The 16,248-nt window shown below is 38.9% G+C and overlaps 1 protein-coding gene across 1 annotated transcript in view; it reads left to right on the forward strand.

The window, feature by feature from the left end:
• The window catches only part of LOC121080703 (potassium/sodium hyperpolarization-activated cyclic nucleotide-gated channel 1-like), a 180,323-nt gene that overhangs the window by 90,414 nt on the left and 73,661 nt on the right, over window positions 1-16,248 (forward strand). The gene's annotated exons all lie outside the window — the stretch shown is intronic.

Here is a 16,248-nt window from a genome sequence, read left to right on the forward strand (position 1 = left end):
CGAGGTTATGAGGCAAGGAATGGTGGCATAAAGAAGAAGGGATCAGAATGAACCTCAGCAAGGGACAATAAGGTTATGCAGAGTTATTGAGGTGCTTAAAAGAAGCCAAATTTGGTTATTATAGTAAATGGGGAACTGGAGAGGCCCTGCCAGGAGAGAGGTCAGCTGAGCAAGGTAGCGAAATCAGAGAGTTCAAATCAGCAAATAAAAAACATGGCCTGAGCAATAGTATTTGGCATATGTCCAAAAAGGCAAATTGGGCAGAAATCCCAGTGTGATGGAACATAAGCCTCGGGGAGAAACCTGGCAGATAGTAAGTAGAGGAGAGGGTGACCCTGGCATGTGCTGAAAATGAAAAGGAATGGCCTGAGTTTGCTGGGCAAGAAAAAGGGAAAAGTCAAAATAAAGGTCTGAGTAGAATGGATTGGAGCATTTTCTTTGCAGGCAGGCAAAGAGAGAGGAAGACAAGAGTGTGTGGGAGAAAAAGAGTTTAAATTCAGTTCTGTTAAGCTCAAGTTGCAACAAGACCATGGAGTCAATATATGAGACAGGGAAAGGTAAGGGATGAGCCATAAATCCAGCAATAGGAAAATTGGACAGTGGCTGACACATTCATCTCACAGCTATTTAAAACAGAATTTTGCAAGCAAGAAAGCCCACACAATGTTATTTTAAAACATAAGTGAGGATGAAAGGTTTAGAAGGAGAGGATGAGTGAGCATTAAAACCTCTGAAAATTTGAGTTCTGTCAGTGACCATGTGAAACCACCTAATCCATCTCAGTATAAAGTCACAGGGCTAATCATGGTAGGTGATTTAACCCAAGCGAACCGGTTTGTTAGGTCTGTTCTGCTAGCTGAAAGGGAAGTAATTTTATTAAAATGGGACACTTATAGGAAGCTGTGGGGCAGAAACATCTTTACCATAGGTACAAAGGCAGGCATAGGGAAGAAAACTCTAAACCTAGTATAACTGAAGTTTCATTAGAGTTTAGAGTCAACATATATACACACACATATAGATGTATAAAATCAGCAGAAATGTCACCATCCACCTGAAATCTCATCTTAATCATTATCCTCAGACCTTCCTGGATGCAGCATAATATCACAATGTTTTGAGCATAAGAAATGTAGTGCACATGTAAAAATATTCAAATATTTTAAACTGTGTTAAGTAAAGCCAGTTTTATTTGTGGGTTTGGTGTAAATTAAAACCTGGCAGCAGTCAAGTGGTATTGCATTTCTCATGTTTTCACATAACAGAAAACAAACCTTTTCTTGTTTTTTTCCCCGTTTTTTATGCACACACTTTATTAAACATTACTATAGAAATGTCTGGCATTTTTCACTTCCTGCAGTTCTGAACATTTTCATTCCTCTTTTTGTTTTTACTTCTTATTTGTTTCCTGACATCAGAGGCAAGAGCATAACATGACATTGATAATCAGGAGTGAAAGAAATGAGCCAAAAATTGCATGTTTCTTGACTTTCTGGCAGCAGTTTGTATGCCAATTATTATGAGCTAGAGCTAAAGGATGTCTTAATTAAATATTTTTTTCTACTGATTTTTGAGACCCTGTAATCATATGTATCAGCTATAACAACTATACTGACATGTTTTTATATTCTTGTCCATTGATTTATCATAGTTTAATCATATATTTTGAAATAAATCTTTGATTATAGCCTAACAATTATAAACCATTACTATATACTGCTAATGAATATTGTATATTTTTCTTTACTCTGCAAACTAAATAAATAGGTATTTCAAAGACCAGTTTGTGCTATCAGTTTGTCAGCCTATTTTCTAAATTGTTGACAGATAAAAATAACTTATATTTCACTTAACTGAGACTTGAGAAAAAAGTAAATCAAATCTTCAGCCACAGGTTTCAGAGTTTTGATATATATACTGCATTATATATTTTGGCCTAGTGCATTGCTTTTTTTTTAACTTCTGAAATTAAAAAATTGGAAAAAACATGAGACTATGACTTGTTTAGGCTTTGGGGGCTTAAATGCTAGAATGAATTTTTTTTAGTCTTACGTATATAGGATTGTGTAGTTCTTGGCTCGATTGTTTTCTTTATGAGACACAAAAAATAGGCAACATAGAATGATAGCAGAGATGAAAAAAGATGCTGTTCTTAGGTTCTTCTATGAGTAAAATTATGCCAAAATCTTATCCTCCTTGTTTTCCAACTCATTTTTTTGCTGTACCTAAAATGATATTTCATAAATATATCTGTGGAATACAACTAATGGAAGGAGAGTTCTGGTCTTTCTCACACTGAAAGCACCTAGAAGTAACATATTTGCTGAAATCACCATATCTTCCTCATTCAGATCCTTCCAAAGCTCAGGGTATGCAAAATTAAACGTGCATAATTCAAAATAGAAGAAATAAACACAGGAAGACAAGGAAGAGTTTTCATTAAGCCAAATATGTCAAACACCATCTAAGAACTTGACAAGCATTGCATGCTGAGAGAAATCAAAGAATGGTAAGAAAGAAAATATTGTTCCATGAGTTTACTGTTGTGGACGGGCCAAAGACATAATTTATCAGAGGAAATTAACAGTGATTATTAGATGCCAAATGTAGAAGGGGGACAATAAAATCACATACCAATAATTGCTACAAAAAAGGACGCATTGATACATTCTGGTCACTTTGAGGAACGCTTCAGAGATTTTTCTGCTGAAGTGAATGGAACTGTTCTCAGAGAAAAAATACCTCTCAGAGTGAATACATACATCAGAACTTGTCTTCAGTGAGTGAAGTGCCAGTGCCTGACAGAGGAGAAAGATGTGTTCAAGCCAGATATACTCAATCCATATTTCCTTTTCAATAAGTAAGTCTGACAGACCATTCTACCTTATAAAAGGACAGAAGAAGTCAACAAATCAATGGCATCTCTCCCGCCTCAGTCTTTGGTATAAATCCAAGATGAACATATCAGTAAATAGAAGTCATATTTTAAGTGATAACTCCTTGGAAATTTTCCAATATCTGGAAAGTCAACATATCTCAAAGACATTTGCCTTTGCTAAGGCAACATTTATTTGAAACAAACAGAAATACATATGCTGAATTTGTTAAAAAACTGGTGTGAAACAGCAGTCAAATGAAGAGTTACTTGACAAGAAGCTAAAGATCATTAGTAAAATACTTCTTTAGATGTTGGCAGTTTTTAATGGGAAGATGTTCACCTAATGCTCTGGATGTCATTGAATAATCATGACTGAAGACTGGTTAGTATTTCCTGTGTTCCAGTCTGTTGTGGGCATAAAATATCCAGAAACAAAGTCACAACAAGCTAATAGAGGCAAGATTTGTGATAGCATACAGATTGTCTCATGTTCATAAAGATTTTTAAATTGCTTTCATAAAATGACAGCTATTAGATCCATTTTCATTATGCTATAATTTTGTATATTTTGATTTTCCTCTATTGGTAAACAACTCAAAAAACCATGTAAGATTTCAAAAATAGGAAAAACAGACAAGGCAATTTTACTAGTTGCAAGTATTAGAGAGGCATAAATTATATGTAATTCAACCATATGCATATCATAGGAAATAGAAAAAATTACAACTATCTCCGTATAGTGGATGCTGTCCTAGTCTTGGAAAGATATGTTAAATCATTATTAAAGACATGAAAGAATTCTGGGCTTGACATGAGCTTCAAATGTCCCAAAGGACATATCTTAGCCCTATATTCTCCTTTTATCTAATCTCTTAATTTATGGTCTTTTAGCACATTTTCAGTTAAATCAGTCTAGTTCAAAGGGAGAAAAGGATCTAAAAGTACTTTTCTACAAATGAAAAGCAATATTTACATATAAAGATTATTTAAAAGAAATTTACTAATTGGTTTGGGGTATTTTTACATAGACAGCATTGTGATTTGAAGCACAGACTGCTCATTTTTCATTTTCTTTTTAAGCACCAAAAAAAAAAAAAAAAAGTTTAAAAATGAATAACAGGTTTAGGGCAGGAAGATGGCTTTAGATTTTGCAGCATGATGCCTTGCACTGACTTTTTAAGTCTGCCTCTCACAGCTCCAGTTTGGATATCTAAATTGTCTGTGAAGTGCATGGGGACATGCTCAACACACACTTGCAAGAGGCAGCAAGCTCTCAGGGTACTTTGGGGCAGCATTGGCTGAAGCATGTTTCCATTTCCCTTCCCCTCCATGAAGCTGTGGCACATACTTGAGCACCTCATGCAGTGAGACATCGGAGCTCCTTCCTTTGAAAACAGGGAAGAGGAACCACCTTTCTCTTCAGAGGTGGCCAGAAGAGCAGGTGGAAATGCCTCCCCTGCCCAAAACACACCTGGGGCAGAGGACAGTCCTGGAAACAGCAGAGGCAGGTTCAGAGCCAACCTGCAACTGAAGCAGGAGTATGTCCCTGCCACTCATTCTGGAGTCCTTGTGCTGGTGTGAGATGAAACAGATGGAAAGTGCAAAGGAGACTCCTCACCTCTGCAGCTCAAACCACATTGCTGAGAGGAATGGAAAATGTGCTGTGCCTGAGAAGGTTAAGGTGAATGACAGTGACTCCCTGGGGGACAACACACTCTGCTCTGCTCCCCTACCTCTCCCCAGGGGCATTTATAACTGGTTTCCAGAAAACTCACAAGAGGTGCTGGCAGCAGGGACAAAACCTTTTCTCAGATGAGTGTCTTAAATGCTGGGGTGAAAAGTTGTGCTTCTTTCTCTGAGTGGTTATTTTAGAGTGCAGTGGAGAGGCTCTGCCATAAAGTAAAATCAAGATTTTGTAACCACTCATTCAGCCAGTGATGCCTCTGCATTTTTTAATGAGCAGCTCTTCCATGTTTTCCTAAGTTTTAAGCACTTTGTGGTTAAATTCAAAGTAGAACAATGCAGATACCCAGTTCTCAATATGCTCATTAGTAGAGCTTTGGTGCCTAGCAGACTTTTCTGGAAAATCTTAGACATCTGTATCTCATCTGTAAGTATCAGGGACAAGCTGACTTTTGGTCAGCTCGCCCTTGCTGGAGACCAGTCAGATGAGATAGAGTGAAACAGATAAAGCAGAGTTTCTGTTGCCTATGTATTATATATCATTCATAAAAATCTTTGAATTTCTAGTTCTGCTTTTTTTTTTGCTTAAACTGGACAGATGTACAGAATACAAAGAGCAGAACTTGAATTTTACATACCCAGCTCACCTTGGAATCTGGAGTTTTAGCATGTAATTCCTGGATTGGATCTGATCAGCAAAGTTTCTCATGAAATATTGATTTGCAAGTTGAGTAGCTTTTCATAGCATTCTTTTTTTAAAATTTATTTTATTTTTAAATGGAGCTCCTGCTTTTCTGATGCTGCTAGTGGATTTTAGAAAGCATGAGAATAGTGTAACACAAAAATGTTCTGTGATTGGATTCAACTCCTTCTCTTTACTTAACAATAACCCATTTTCATTTATCCAGCATAATTTTAACAATACGTCATGTCATGTTCAGATTGCTGGAGCAGGTGAGCCATTTTCCATTTTGCCGATATATCTTACCTTTTCTGTGCAGTTGTGCTACAGTATACATGCCACCCCAAAGGAATTACTTCATTGAATTGGTACTTCATTATTGTATTTCATCTTCTCATTACAGTCAGTCTTGCTGGGGTAATAGGCCTGGTTATTTTTGCCTTGTATCCCTAAAAAGGCAATTGGTTCCTCCCAGTAGCAGGTACTGTGCAAGCCAAGTGCTATCCACCCAGCTTCATCATATCTGTGCCAAACTGTGAAAAACAAACAAACAAACAAAAATCCTTTAGAACACATTTTTCTAAACATTAAATATTTATTAAAAGCATAATGAAAGCAGATCTTTTCATAAAAATCCACAATGCCATGAGTTAGCATTGAACAGTTTGGGGTTACGAAAAGGTCATTTTCACATAAGCATCTATACAATTGCCTTCTAGAAAAAATATTTGTTTATCAGCTGCTTTTTATTATGGGCAGTGCTGGATGCCTATATATATTCAGGCAGAGCTGGCTGAACATATTTCTTTATTGCAGAATTTGATGTAAATGTAAAAATAATTTTATAAAGTTTTGAATAAAAAGTTGAGCAATTCTTAAATGAAAAGTGAAGGCAAATCTTTGGGTGTTCCTTATACATTTTATAGGAGCTGGTAACCTGAGTTTAATGGAGTTAATTCCCTTAATTAAGATGCCTCCCTATCCTTTTTCCTTTTTCATCATTATTTTTCCTGGCTTTGTAGTGAATTTAAGCAAGTAAAATGAGAGAGCGATCACCTGGCAGAAGAGTAGCTCTCTTTGTTGCTGATTCACTCCTGCACAGCATCAGGAGTCTTTCAGTCCTCATTTGTGCAGTGTCAGGGCAGCATCAGAAGATGGACATGGGCCTCACCTCAGCCAGGAGTACCATTGACACCAGAGGCAGCCCAAAAGGCTAACACAAAGAAAAATTGAGGCAGAGAGCCCAAAGGGATGATTGATCAGTGTAACAGTGGAAGGCATCTGTGACTTTCCTATGGTACGCCTGCGAAGAAAAAAGCATCTGGAAGTAGTAGGAGCCAAAGAAAACGTGAAGTAGGAGGTAGGGAGGGATGAAGAGGGGAAAGAACCATGTCCTGGTTTCAGGTGGGATACAGTTAGTTTTCTTCTTAGTAGCTGGTACAGTGCTGTGTTTTAGATTTGGTGTGAGAAAAATGTTGATAGGACAGGGATGCTTTTAGTTGTTGCTGGGTAATGTTTATACTAAGTCAAGGACTGTTCAGGTTTTTGGACCCTGCCAGCAAGAGGGCTGGAGGGGCACAGGAAATTGGGATGGGACACAGCCAGGACAGGTGACCCAAGCTAGCCAAAGAGGTATTTCATGCAATATGACGTCATGCTGAGTATATAAACTGGGGGAAGAAGAACGAATGTGTGGACAACCAGCATTATGGTGTTTGTCTTCCCAAGTAACCATTACATGTGATGGAGCCCTGCTTTCCTGGGGATGGCTGAGAACCTGCCTGCTGATGGAAAGTGGTGAATTAATTCCTTGTTTTGCTTTGTTTGCATGCGTGGCTTTTGCTTTACCTATTAAATTGTTCTTATCTCAACCCTCGAGTTTTACATTCCTTTCCATTTCTCCTCCCCATCCCTCTGGGTGAGGGGGAGTGAGTGAGCGGCTGCGTGGTGCTTGGTTGCCGGCTGGGGTTAAACCACAACAAACCAGGTCTGTACTGGAATGAGAGGCTATTGGCTTCTTTGAAATAGAACCGTGATAGAGATAGGAGCTTATAATGGAGGATTTGTTGATGGCCCTTGAATTCATCTGCTGAGAAAAGCCTCTGATTGGGCTCATCTGGAAGAAATCCAGAAATTATTTGCTGTGTCTAGACCACATATCTCTTGAAGACTGAAAAATGGCCTGGTGATCTGTTATTTATCTATAGCATCCTTAAGATCAATACCCCCAAAACAAGAAAAATGTTCTTTTAAACAAAAACAACCATTTTGCATTGCTGAACTGGAACAACCCTCCTCAGCAGGGCTGTGCAGGTGCCAGGTTGGCTTCACCTGTGTTCCTGCACTGGAGCCCTTTGACAGGATGCCACTGTCAGTGCTGGTAATCGTGTTTAGAGTACTAATTGTACTGGGTTTATGTGGCAAGGGGTTTATTGTTAGAAGGGGGAGCTACAGGGGTGGCATATGCAAGAAACTGCTAGAATCTTCTTGTGTCCAATGGAACAAATGCCAGCTGGCTCCAAGATGAATCCGCTACTGGCCAAGGCTGAGCCAATCAACAATGGTGGTAGTGCCTCTGTGATAATATGTTTAAGAAGGGAGAAAGAAACCTGTGCCACACCAGAAGCAGCCAGAAGAGAGGAGTGAGAATATGTGAGAGCAACAACTCTGCAGACACCAAGGTCAGTGCAGAAAGAGGGGTAGGAGGTGCTTCAGGCACCAGAGCAGATTCCCCTGCAGCCTGTGGTGAAGACCATGGTGAGGCAGGCTGTATTCCTGCAGCCCTTGGAGGTTAATGGTGGAGCAGACATCCACCTGCAGCCCATGGAGATCCCCATACTGGAGCAGGTGGATGTACCTGAAGGACGCTGTGACCTTGTGGGAGGCCTATGCTGGAGCAGGCTCCTGGCAGGACCTGCGGCCCCATGGAGAGAGGAGCCCATGCTGGATCAGGTTTGCTGGCAGGACTTGTGACCCTGCAGGGGACTCACACTGGATCAGGGGAAGAGTATGAGGAACTGTCCCTCTGAAGAGTGGCAAAGACAAGGTGTGATGAACTGACCCCATCCCCCTGTGCCACTTGGGGGGAGGAGGTAGAGAAATTGAGAGTGAAGTTGAGCCCAGGAAGAAGGGAGGGGTGGGGGGAAGGTGTTTTTAAAATTTGGGTTTATTTCTCATCATCCTACTCTGATTTGATTGGCAATAAATTAAACTAATTTCCCCAAGATGAGTCTGTTTTGCCCATGATGGTAATTGGTGAATGATGTCTCCCTGTACTTATCTCGACCCATGAGCCTTTCATTATATTTTCTCTCCCCTGTCCAGATGAGGAGGGGAGTGATAGAGTGGCTTTGGTGGGCACCTGGCATTCAGCCAGGGTCAACCCACCATACTAGTTTAGAATATAAGTGGACTTGGATTATCAGTTACACATGTGAAACAATAGCCGTTGGAGTCCATCATATTTACAGTACTATAGTGCAAATTGCTTCTCTTGCCATGGAAATAAAGTGTCCTTTATTCTACTCCAAAACTAAGATAAATTTTGCTAAAATTTCAGATGCTGAACAAAATTCTCCTAAAAATTCATAAGTTAAGAAAGAGATAGGTATTTTATAAATCTGATTTCTGTAAAATCAAACAAAATGTAAATGATCCTTAGGTCTTTTTACTTTAGATTTTTTAATAGAATTTTTTAGGATCCCTTTCCTAGCCTTTCACTACTTTCATAGTTTTTCATACCCTTTTTATGTTTTTCTCACTTCTTCAAAGCTCTTTATATTTCTCCTTCATGTTATGGAAGAAGGAAAAAAAAAGAAAATAAAGGTATTATTTGACAGAAGTTCCATTATTTCTCTAGGAGTTACAGCTTTTGTGACTTTACTTTTGGATAAACCCAGCTATATTGAATAAAACACTTTCCCTGAGCGTTTCTCCTAAAATGATCAGCACAGAAACATAATGTCATAGTTTGAATTAAATCTCCATAGACATGTGGGAAGTAATCCACTACTACGAAGAACTTTTTCTGTCTTTTTGGAGACAGATTTCCTCTGGTTGATGCATTGAACTATTTCTTCACAACCAGAAATAAGAATTGATAGTTTATTTGAAGAAAAGTATAAATTACCTTAAAATATGTTCTTTGCAGAATGCACTCCACTGGCTTTTCTATCTCTGATAGGCTCTGTAGCTGTCCTAATTCTCATTTTTACTCTACTTCAAGAATTATCCTTAAGTCTTATTAAACCTTATTAATTTTTTCCTGTACCAGGTGAATACATTCCATAATTCTGGAATACAAGGGGAAACATCCTGTCACTTACAGACATCCCTTTGGAACTCTCAGGTCTATAGTGACTGCTTTTCATTGGAGTACAAATGGTTGCTTGGAGTTTTACTTTACTGCTATGACTCTAGGATTAAGCCTCCAGGTGCCATAAATTCATTTCTATAAGGATGTCTCTGAAGTGTTTATACTTAAAGACTAGAAAAAGAGAAGGTAAGGAGAAAAAGAAGATAGGACAATTGTAGATATTTTGTAAGAATGAATAAAACAAAATGCCTGGGAACGTGAAGAGGAGCAGTTTGTCAGACTGTTGGAGGCTGTTGCAGTTGGTGTAGAAGGCTCAGAATCGTGAATGCCAGGTTATGTTTTGTGTTAACCTCAGTGATTCAGGTGAAGCTGGAGACATGAACAGTGTCTGACAAACAATTTTAGATTATTTTAAAAATTAATTATAATCTCCAAGTCACCTTTATAAATGAAAGGGCTCTTTGCATCATGCAGTGAAAACCTATATGCTCAAATAACATATGCAATGTTTCAGACTGTATATGCTAAGCAGTAAATCATAAATTAATAAGTTATTATTAATGAGGTTACCTGCTGAGAGCAGAGGGGTTTTGATCTCTAAGCTCCTGCAGTTTAAAAAAAATAATAATAAAAATAATCTCAGTGCTGCAGCTGTCTGACACTGACTCAGTTGTTTGCATGTTAAATGTCTGTGACGAGGTGGATTAATTGCAGCCAATGGCCCTGTGCAGACCCTTTCCCACAAGTAGCATCTGCATGGGATGAGTGTTTTTCAGTGTTTCCCACCATCTCGATTCTGTGTAAGTGATTATACTTTATTGGAAAAGCAAGGTGAAATGTGATCATCTACACTGCTATTTCTATCCCTATGAAGAACATGATATTTTTTTTCTCTCTCTCTTTAATTTGATGCATGCTTATACAAAGAAGAAAATACACTGAGAGATGCCCAGCCTAGAACAACCATTTCCTCATCATTAGGACACTGCTGTGAAATGAGGGAAGGCCAGTTTCAGGTCTCTGATCAGAAGTCAAGAAAGGCAATGCATCCAATAACTGAGCAACTAGACCATATTTATTTACTGAAGAAACTTTGTCTCTCCCTTTGGCTTTGGACAGACCTTCCCATGCATGATAAACTTATTGCCATGCAAATTTCTTTGACATGGATCAATATAAAAAGCAAGTTCTTTTTGGTAAATTGACATTTCCCATTAATTAATAATAAAAAAAAAAGGCAAGCTATAATTAGGTCTTATCAGAGCCAGAATTTCCAGGATCAGCAGCTGTATCATACCAATGTTTCTATCTTATTTGTGCTGGTGCTGCTAGCAGCATAGAGGTTGGCACAACACCAAGCAGATGTAACAATTATGCTGCTAAAAAAACCATTTTTTTTCTTTCCATTACAACTATTAAGCAATAGATATAAAGTTACATGATTTCAACCTAATTATTCCTTTTTTCTATATTCCTTTTCTAAATTGCTACTTCAAATTGCTTTTTGAAATAACTGGATTTCCTGTGGGTGAGATGCTAACAATAAAGCATGCCCATTTAGCTAAAGGCATTGTAGCACATACTGAATTTAGCATTATGCAATGTTTCTGTATTGCAGGATCAATGGGGTGAGGTGAAGCCAATGCTACAGGAAACCACTGCTCCTGATAGGCAGACCCGTCATGCATTTCTAAAAAAAAAAAAAATTAATTCAAATGGAAATAGGCAATTGACACTTGTCACCCTGTGTTCAAAGTCAGTGTCAAAGGTAGCTGCAGTGTGTGTTCAGTACCTAGAGACATATGTCCCCATCACATGTCCTTCAGCTGGCACAAACTGCTGCTCGTGCCCAGAACTGAACTGAAGGATTGATGGAGCAGAGATGAGGTCCCTCACCCCTGCACTTCTCCCAGAGTGCACATGGGGGGAGAACTCTTTCTGCCTCCTCGCCCTTCACTCCAGGCACTTTTTTTGATAGATATACTTTTTTTTTAGTGACACAGGGAAGTTGAAAAGAAAAAAAAAATCCAAAAGATACAGAAAATTGTACAAGATAACTGGATAGGTATTAAATTTCACTCTGAAACTGGCAACTTTAAGGATACCATTACAGCATATATGATATTTTTAAATAAGCTGTCATCTATATAGTATTTTTCTCATAAAAGCAGGATGATTTTCTTTTTTAGACTTGATACAGTTTCACCTATAAGAGCATGGAGAAGAGATGCTTTTCATTCCTCATGGCTTTGGTAGTTGTTTCATTAAATCAGAGTTCCGTTATTGCATCTGTGAAGAGGGGAACTGAGCTTGCTTTTCATGCTCGTTCTCTCCCCTACCCTTTTTAAAACAGTAAAAAGCAAATTTGTGCAATATAAATAACAGGCTAAGAAAACATATCCTATTCAGAAAATTCCGTATAACTTAATTTCTCAATTACACTAATTGTAAAGAGCAATAATAAGAGATAGTGTATTTTGTGGCAATTGAAAGGAAGTGTTTAATTACTGTGTATAAGTAAAATGACAGCTTAAAGCATTCTTGCAAGCAACAGTAGTCTTTGGGGGGTAATTAGTGAAAAATAGATAGTAAACAAATGATAGTTTTTTAGGCTAAACAAATCACTTAGGCTAAACTTTATCACTGATAAAGACCTATAAAAGTGAACCTATCACACCATTCGGCAGAAAACTTAGGTTTTATTTTGAGATGAGTTTGATTATAAACTGTTGGAGTTTTTTCTGTGAAAAGATCTGTAAGCTAAGTAGAGTAGCAGTGAAGAAAGCAGACTGTAGAAATATCTCTGGATTCATAGTGAATTCACCATTCAGTGACTGTGGGGTGGACAGGTAAGCTTATTACTTTGCTAATACCAAAAGAAGGTAACCAAATGGATGATTGGCAGGTTCACTATCTGTTAACTTTTCTGAACAAAACTAGATCTCTGGTCATTTGATAACCATTAGTGCATACCATTTGTGCTTATTCATGTATAGTTATCATCACAGGTAATCATCCTATAAGTAGATGTTAAAGGTTAGTGCTAACTTCAAGTTTGACCAAGTATTCAGTTAGAGACAGTCCTTTGGTGCCTTGATAGCTAGATCTAAACTTCAGCTGGTTCATGAAATAACCTGCTATCATAGTCCAGAGGACTACGCATAAATGAGAGGTGTTTGTAAGGTGGAAGTCATTCCTTTTTCAAATTAGCTTGGGGGAAGTCATACAAGAGGGGGACAGGGATTTGAGTCTTCCCCATGTCCTGGTTTAACCCTGGGTGGCAACCAAGCACCACGCAGCCACTCGCTCATTCCCTCCACAGTGGGATGGAGGAGAGGATCAGAAGAGTAAAAGTAATGTAAAACTCAAGGGTTGAGATACAGTTTAATAGGTAAAGCAAAAGCTGCACACACAAGCAAAGCAAAACAAGGAATTCATTCACCACTTCCCATGGGCAGGCAGGTGTTCAGCCATCCCCAGGAAAGCAGGGCTCCATCACACGTAACAGTTACTTGGGAAGACAAATGCCATAATGCCAGATGTCCCTCCCTTCCTTCTTTCCCCAGTTTATATACTCAGCATGATGTCATACAGTATGGAATACCTCTTTGGCTAGCTTGGGTCACCTGTCCTGGCTCTGTCCCCTCACAATTTCCTGTGCCCCTCCAGCCCTCTCCCTGGCAAGACCTGAGAAGCTAAAAAATCCTTGACTTGGTATAAATATTACCTAGAAACAACTAAAAACATCAGTGTGCTATCAACATTGTTCTCACACCAAAGCCAAAACACATCACTGTACCAGCTACTAAGAAGAAAACTAAGTCTATCCCAGCTGAAACCAGGACACCCCATTTGAAACACGGAGGTATTTCAATATTCAAAACATTTCTTTTCCTAATAATCCCAGTCAAGGATAGGATAAAAAGAATTTTAAAAATATCTACTGTACAAATATGAGACATACAGTAACCTTTGCAAGTGTCACAACAATATTTCTTCATTCCTGGTTGAATTTCCTGTGGAGGGCGAGAGTCACTTTTGACCAAGAGCATGGAAAACAGCTGCAGCCCTCTACTGAATATGAAGCAGGAGCCTAAAGAGATTATTTTTAACATTAGGACAGAATCAATGAGTCTACTCCTATACAGATGAAAAAATTGTTGTCATATGGAAAACAATGATCACTGCAAATAGTAAATATGTAGTAGCAGCTACTGAAGATAATGCTTTTAAATGTTGGGTGAGACTGAATAGAGGCTGAGCTTAATCACTTTAGGAATTTTTATCCAAAATTCTTTGTAGCTTGGGAAAATGTTTTTGACTTTTCTCTCATTTCTGTCCTCCGGTAATCTAAAAACCATTCAGGTGCTCAACCAAGGGCAGTAGGTAAATGCTTACCCCTACGTTGTGTTTGCATAACATGAGGGCCTTGCAGTAATGAGGAATACTTGTTGGCAAGGTAGGATTCCCTTACTGTAGAAGAGAGCTGATTGGTGATCATGTTCTCCACTTTATTCTAGCTGCTGGTAGCTGAAGCTCCAGGCTAGAGGCATCAGCACAGCTAATACAGTGCAGCACACCCAGTATATTATTGTTTGATTCTGTAATTGTGAATTGAGGCATACAAACAGTTGATGAATGGATTGTATGACTGACAATGGTTGCAGACAGGAGACAATAACTTTGGAGACCTTATATCACCCAGCTGACAGGTTCATTAAATAGTAGTTTGCAGTCTGAGATGGAAAAGATGCATGTAATAGTATTCTGCAGTATCTACATGTCCTATAATCAAAAATAGGGGTTCCTCATCTTTTGTGATAAGGAATACTGGTTTTACCTCATTTACACCACTGTGTATCAGGAGTAATGCTTGCAGTTGAATCTACTCTGGTGCTTCTCATGTGACATAAGAAAAGCCAAAGGAAAAAAATAATAAAGTCAGTTTTGAGGGAACTTGTGGTGACTTGGAAATTTACTTGACAAAGATGTAATAAAAGCACCCGAGCTGCTTTTGTGAATGTGGAATTAAGACATCTATTTTCTGAATAAACCAAACCAACCAACCAACCAAAAAAAAACCACCCCAAGTCAACCACAATTTTAAATCTAGAAGGAAAAAGATACAGTTTGATGAGAAGAATCATTAGAGACAAATTCCACACATGTATGATGATGCAGGTTGAAGTATCAAGTCTGATGGATGACTCTAGGATCAGTTACAGCTCTTCTATGTACAATTTAAATACAAAGTTTTGACAAAATTTAACTTTGCTGACATTTTTATCAACCTCAGATGTAAAGTCGCACTTAGAAAAAACAGGGGAAGCTATAGAATTTTCATATTTATTCAAGGATTTGTTGTGATTTAACCCTAACGTGGAGCACAAAGGATTGAGATAATGACAGGTCAAATCAGACTGTGTTAGAACAAAATTGCTGTCAGTATTCATTGTCTTGGGTTAATAATCATTAACCACAATGCTGATTTCTCTGCTTTAGAAGTTGCTGCCCATGATCCCAGGGTTGAATTGTCTTGTTTATTTACAGTATGCGTTCCCTTTTGTGTTGTTTGTTTACATTGGGACCTGGGGTAAAGTTATTATATTATAGTGTTGTACTACATAGTGCTAGTCTATAATATGATGGACTTGTTGGTTATGAAACTAATCTGGTCTGTGTACTTGGGTGTTGTCGCCTCTGTGTGTCTGGTGGCCCCTGTGGGGGAATGCCAACAACTGTACCTTTGGCTTTGTTTTCCCAGAGAGTCGACCTATGGGTAGGGCCCACACCTCCCCCTTCTCCCCAGGACTAATTACTGAAATATTTAGGATTTTGGGAAATTCTGAATATCTTTGGTCATGAGAAGCACCATAGCACAGGTCCTGACACTATTGCTAGGATTACTGAATGTGGTTTTCACCTCCTGGACCTGGTGGAGATTTGCATGACCAGCTGTAGCTACTCTAGCCTCCATGGCAGAAACAACAGCTGCTGCAGCCCCTGTGGCTGCTCCAGCCCATGGCAGGCACTGCAGCTACCTCAGCCCCTGAAATGAGTCTTGCAGAAGACCAACCTGTATCAGTGGCTCCTATAAGAAGAAATGGATAGCAACTTGCTTGGTAAAGGAAGAGGATGAAACAGGCCCATCATGAACAAGATGAAGAAGGTAAGCAAGAGGTAACCTCTCAATTCCTATCTCTGAGTGAACGGCAGGATATGCAGAAAGATATGCCTGTCAATCAGGTGAACACATGATCGTCTGGTTGCTTTGATGCTGGGATAATGGGGCTAATAGTATAGACTTGGAGGGTGGGGAAGCCAAGCAGCTGGGATCACTTGCTAAAGAAAGGGGCATTAACAGGGCAATTGGAAAAGGAGTGCAAATCATCAGCCTCTGGAGGTGACTTCTGTCAAGTGTTAAAGAAAAATATCCCTACAAGGAGGATATTACATGTCACCCAACCGAGTGGACTGCAATAGAGAAGGGTATTCCATCCTCGAGGGAATTAGCTGTGAAAGAGATGATTTATTATAACCTGAATGATCCACAGTCACCCACAGATCCTGATGAAGTCCAATGCACACAACCCATGTGGCAGAAATTGGTACAGAGCACACCATCAGCATATGCCAACTCATTGGCAGTAATGGGTTGGTCAGACACTGCACCACCAACAGTGGATGAAG

Source organism: Falco naumanni, chromosome W, assembly GCF_017639655.2.
Source record: "Falco naumanni isolate bFalNau1 chromosome W, bFalNau1.pat, whole genome shotgun sequence".
Classification (NCBI taxonomy): Eukaryota; Metazoa; Chordata; class Aves; order Falconiformes; family Falconidae; genus Falco; species Falco naumanni.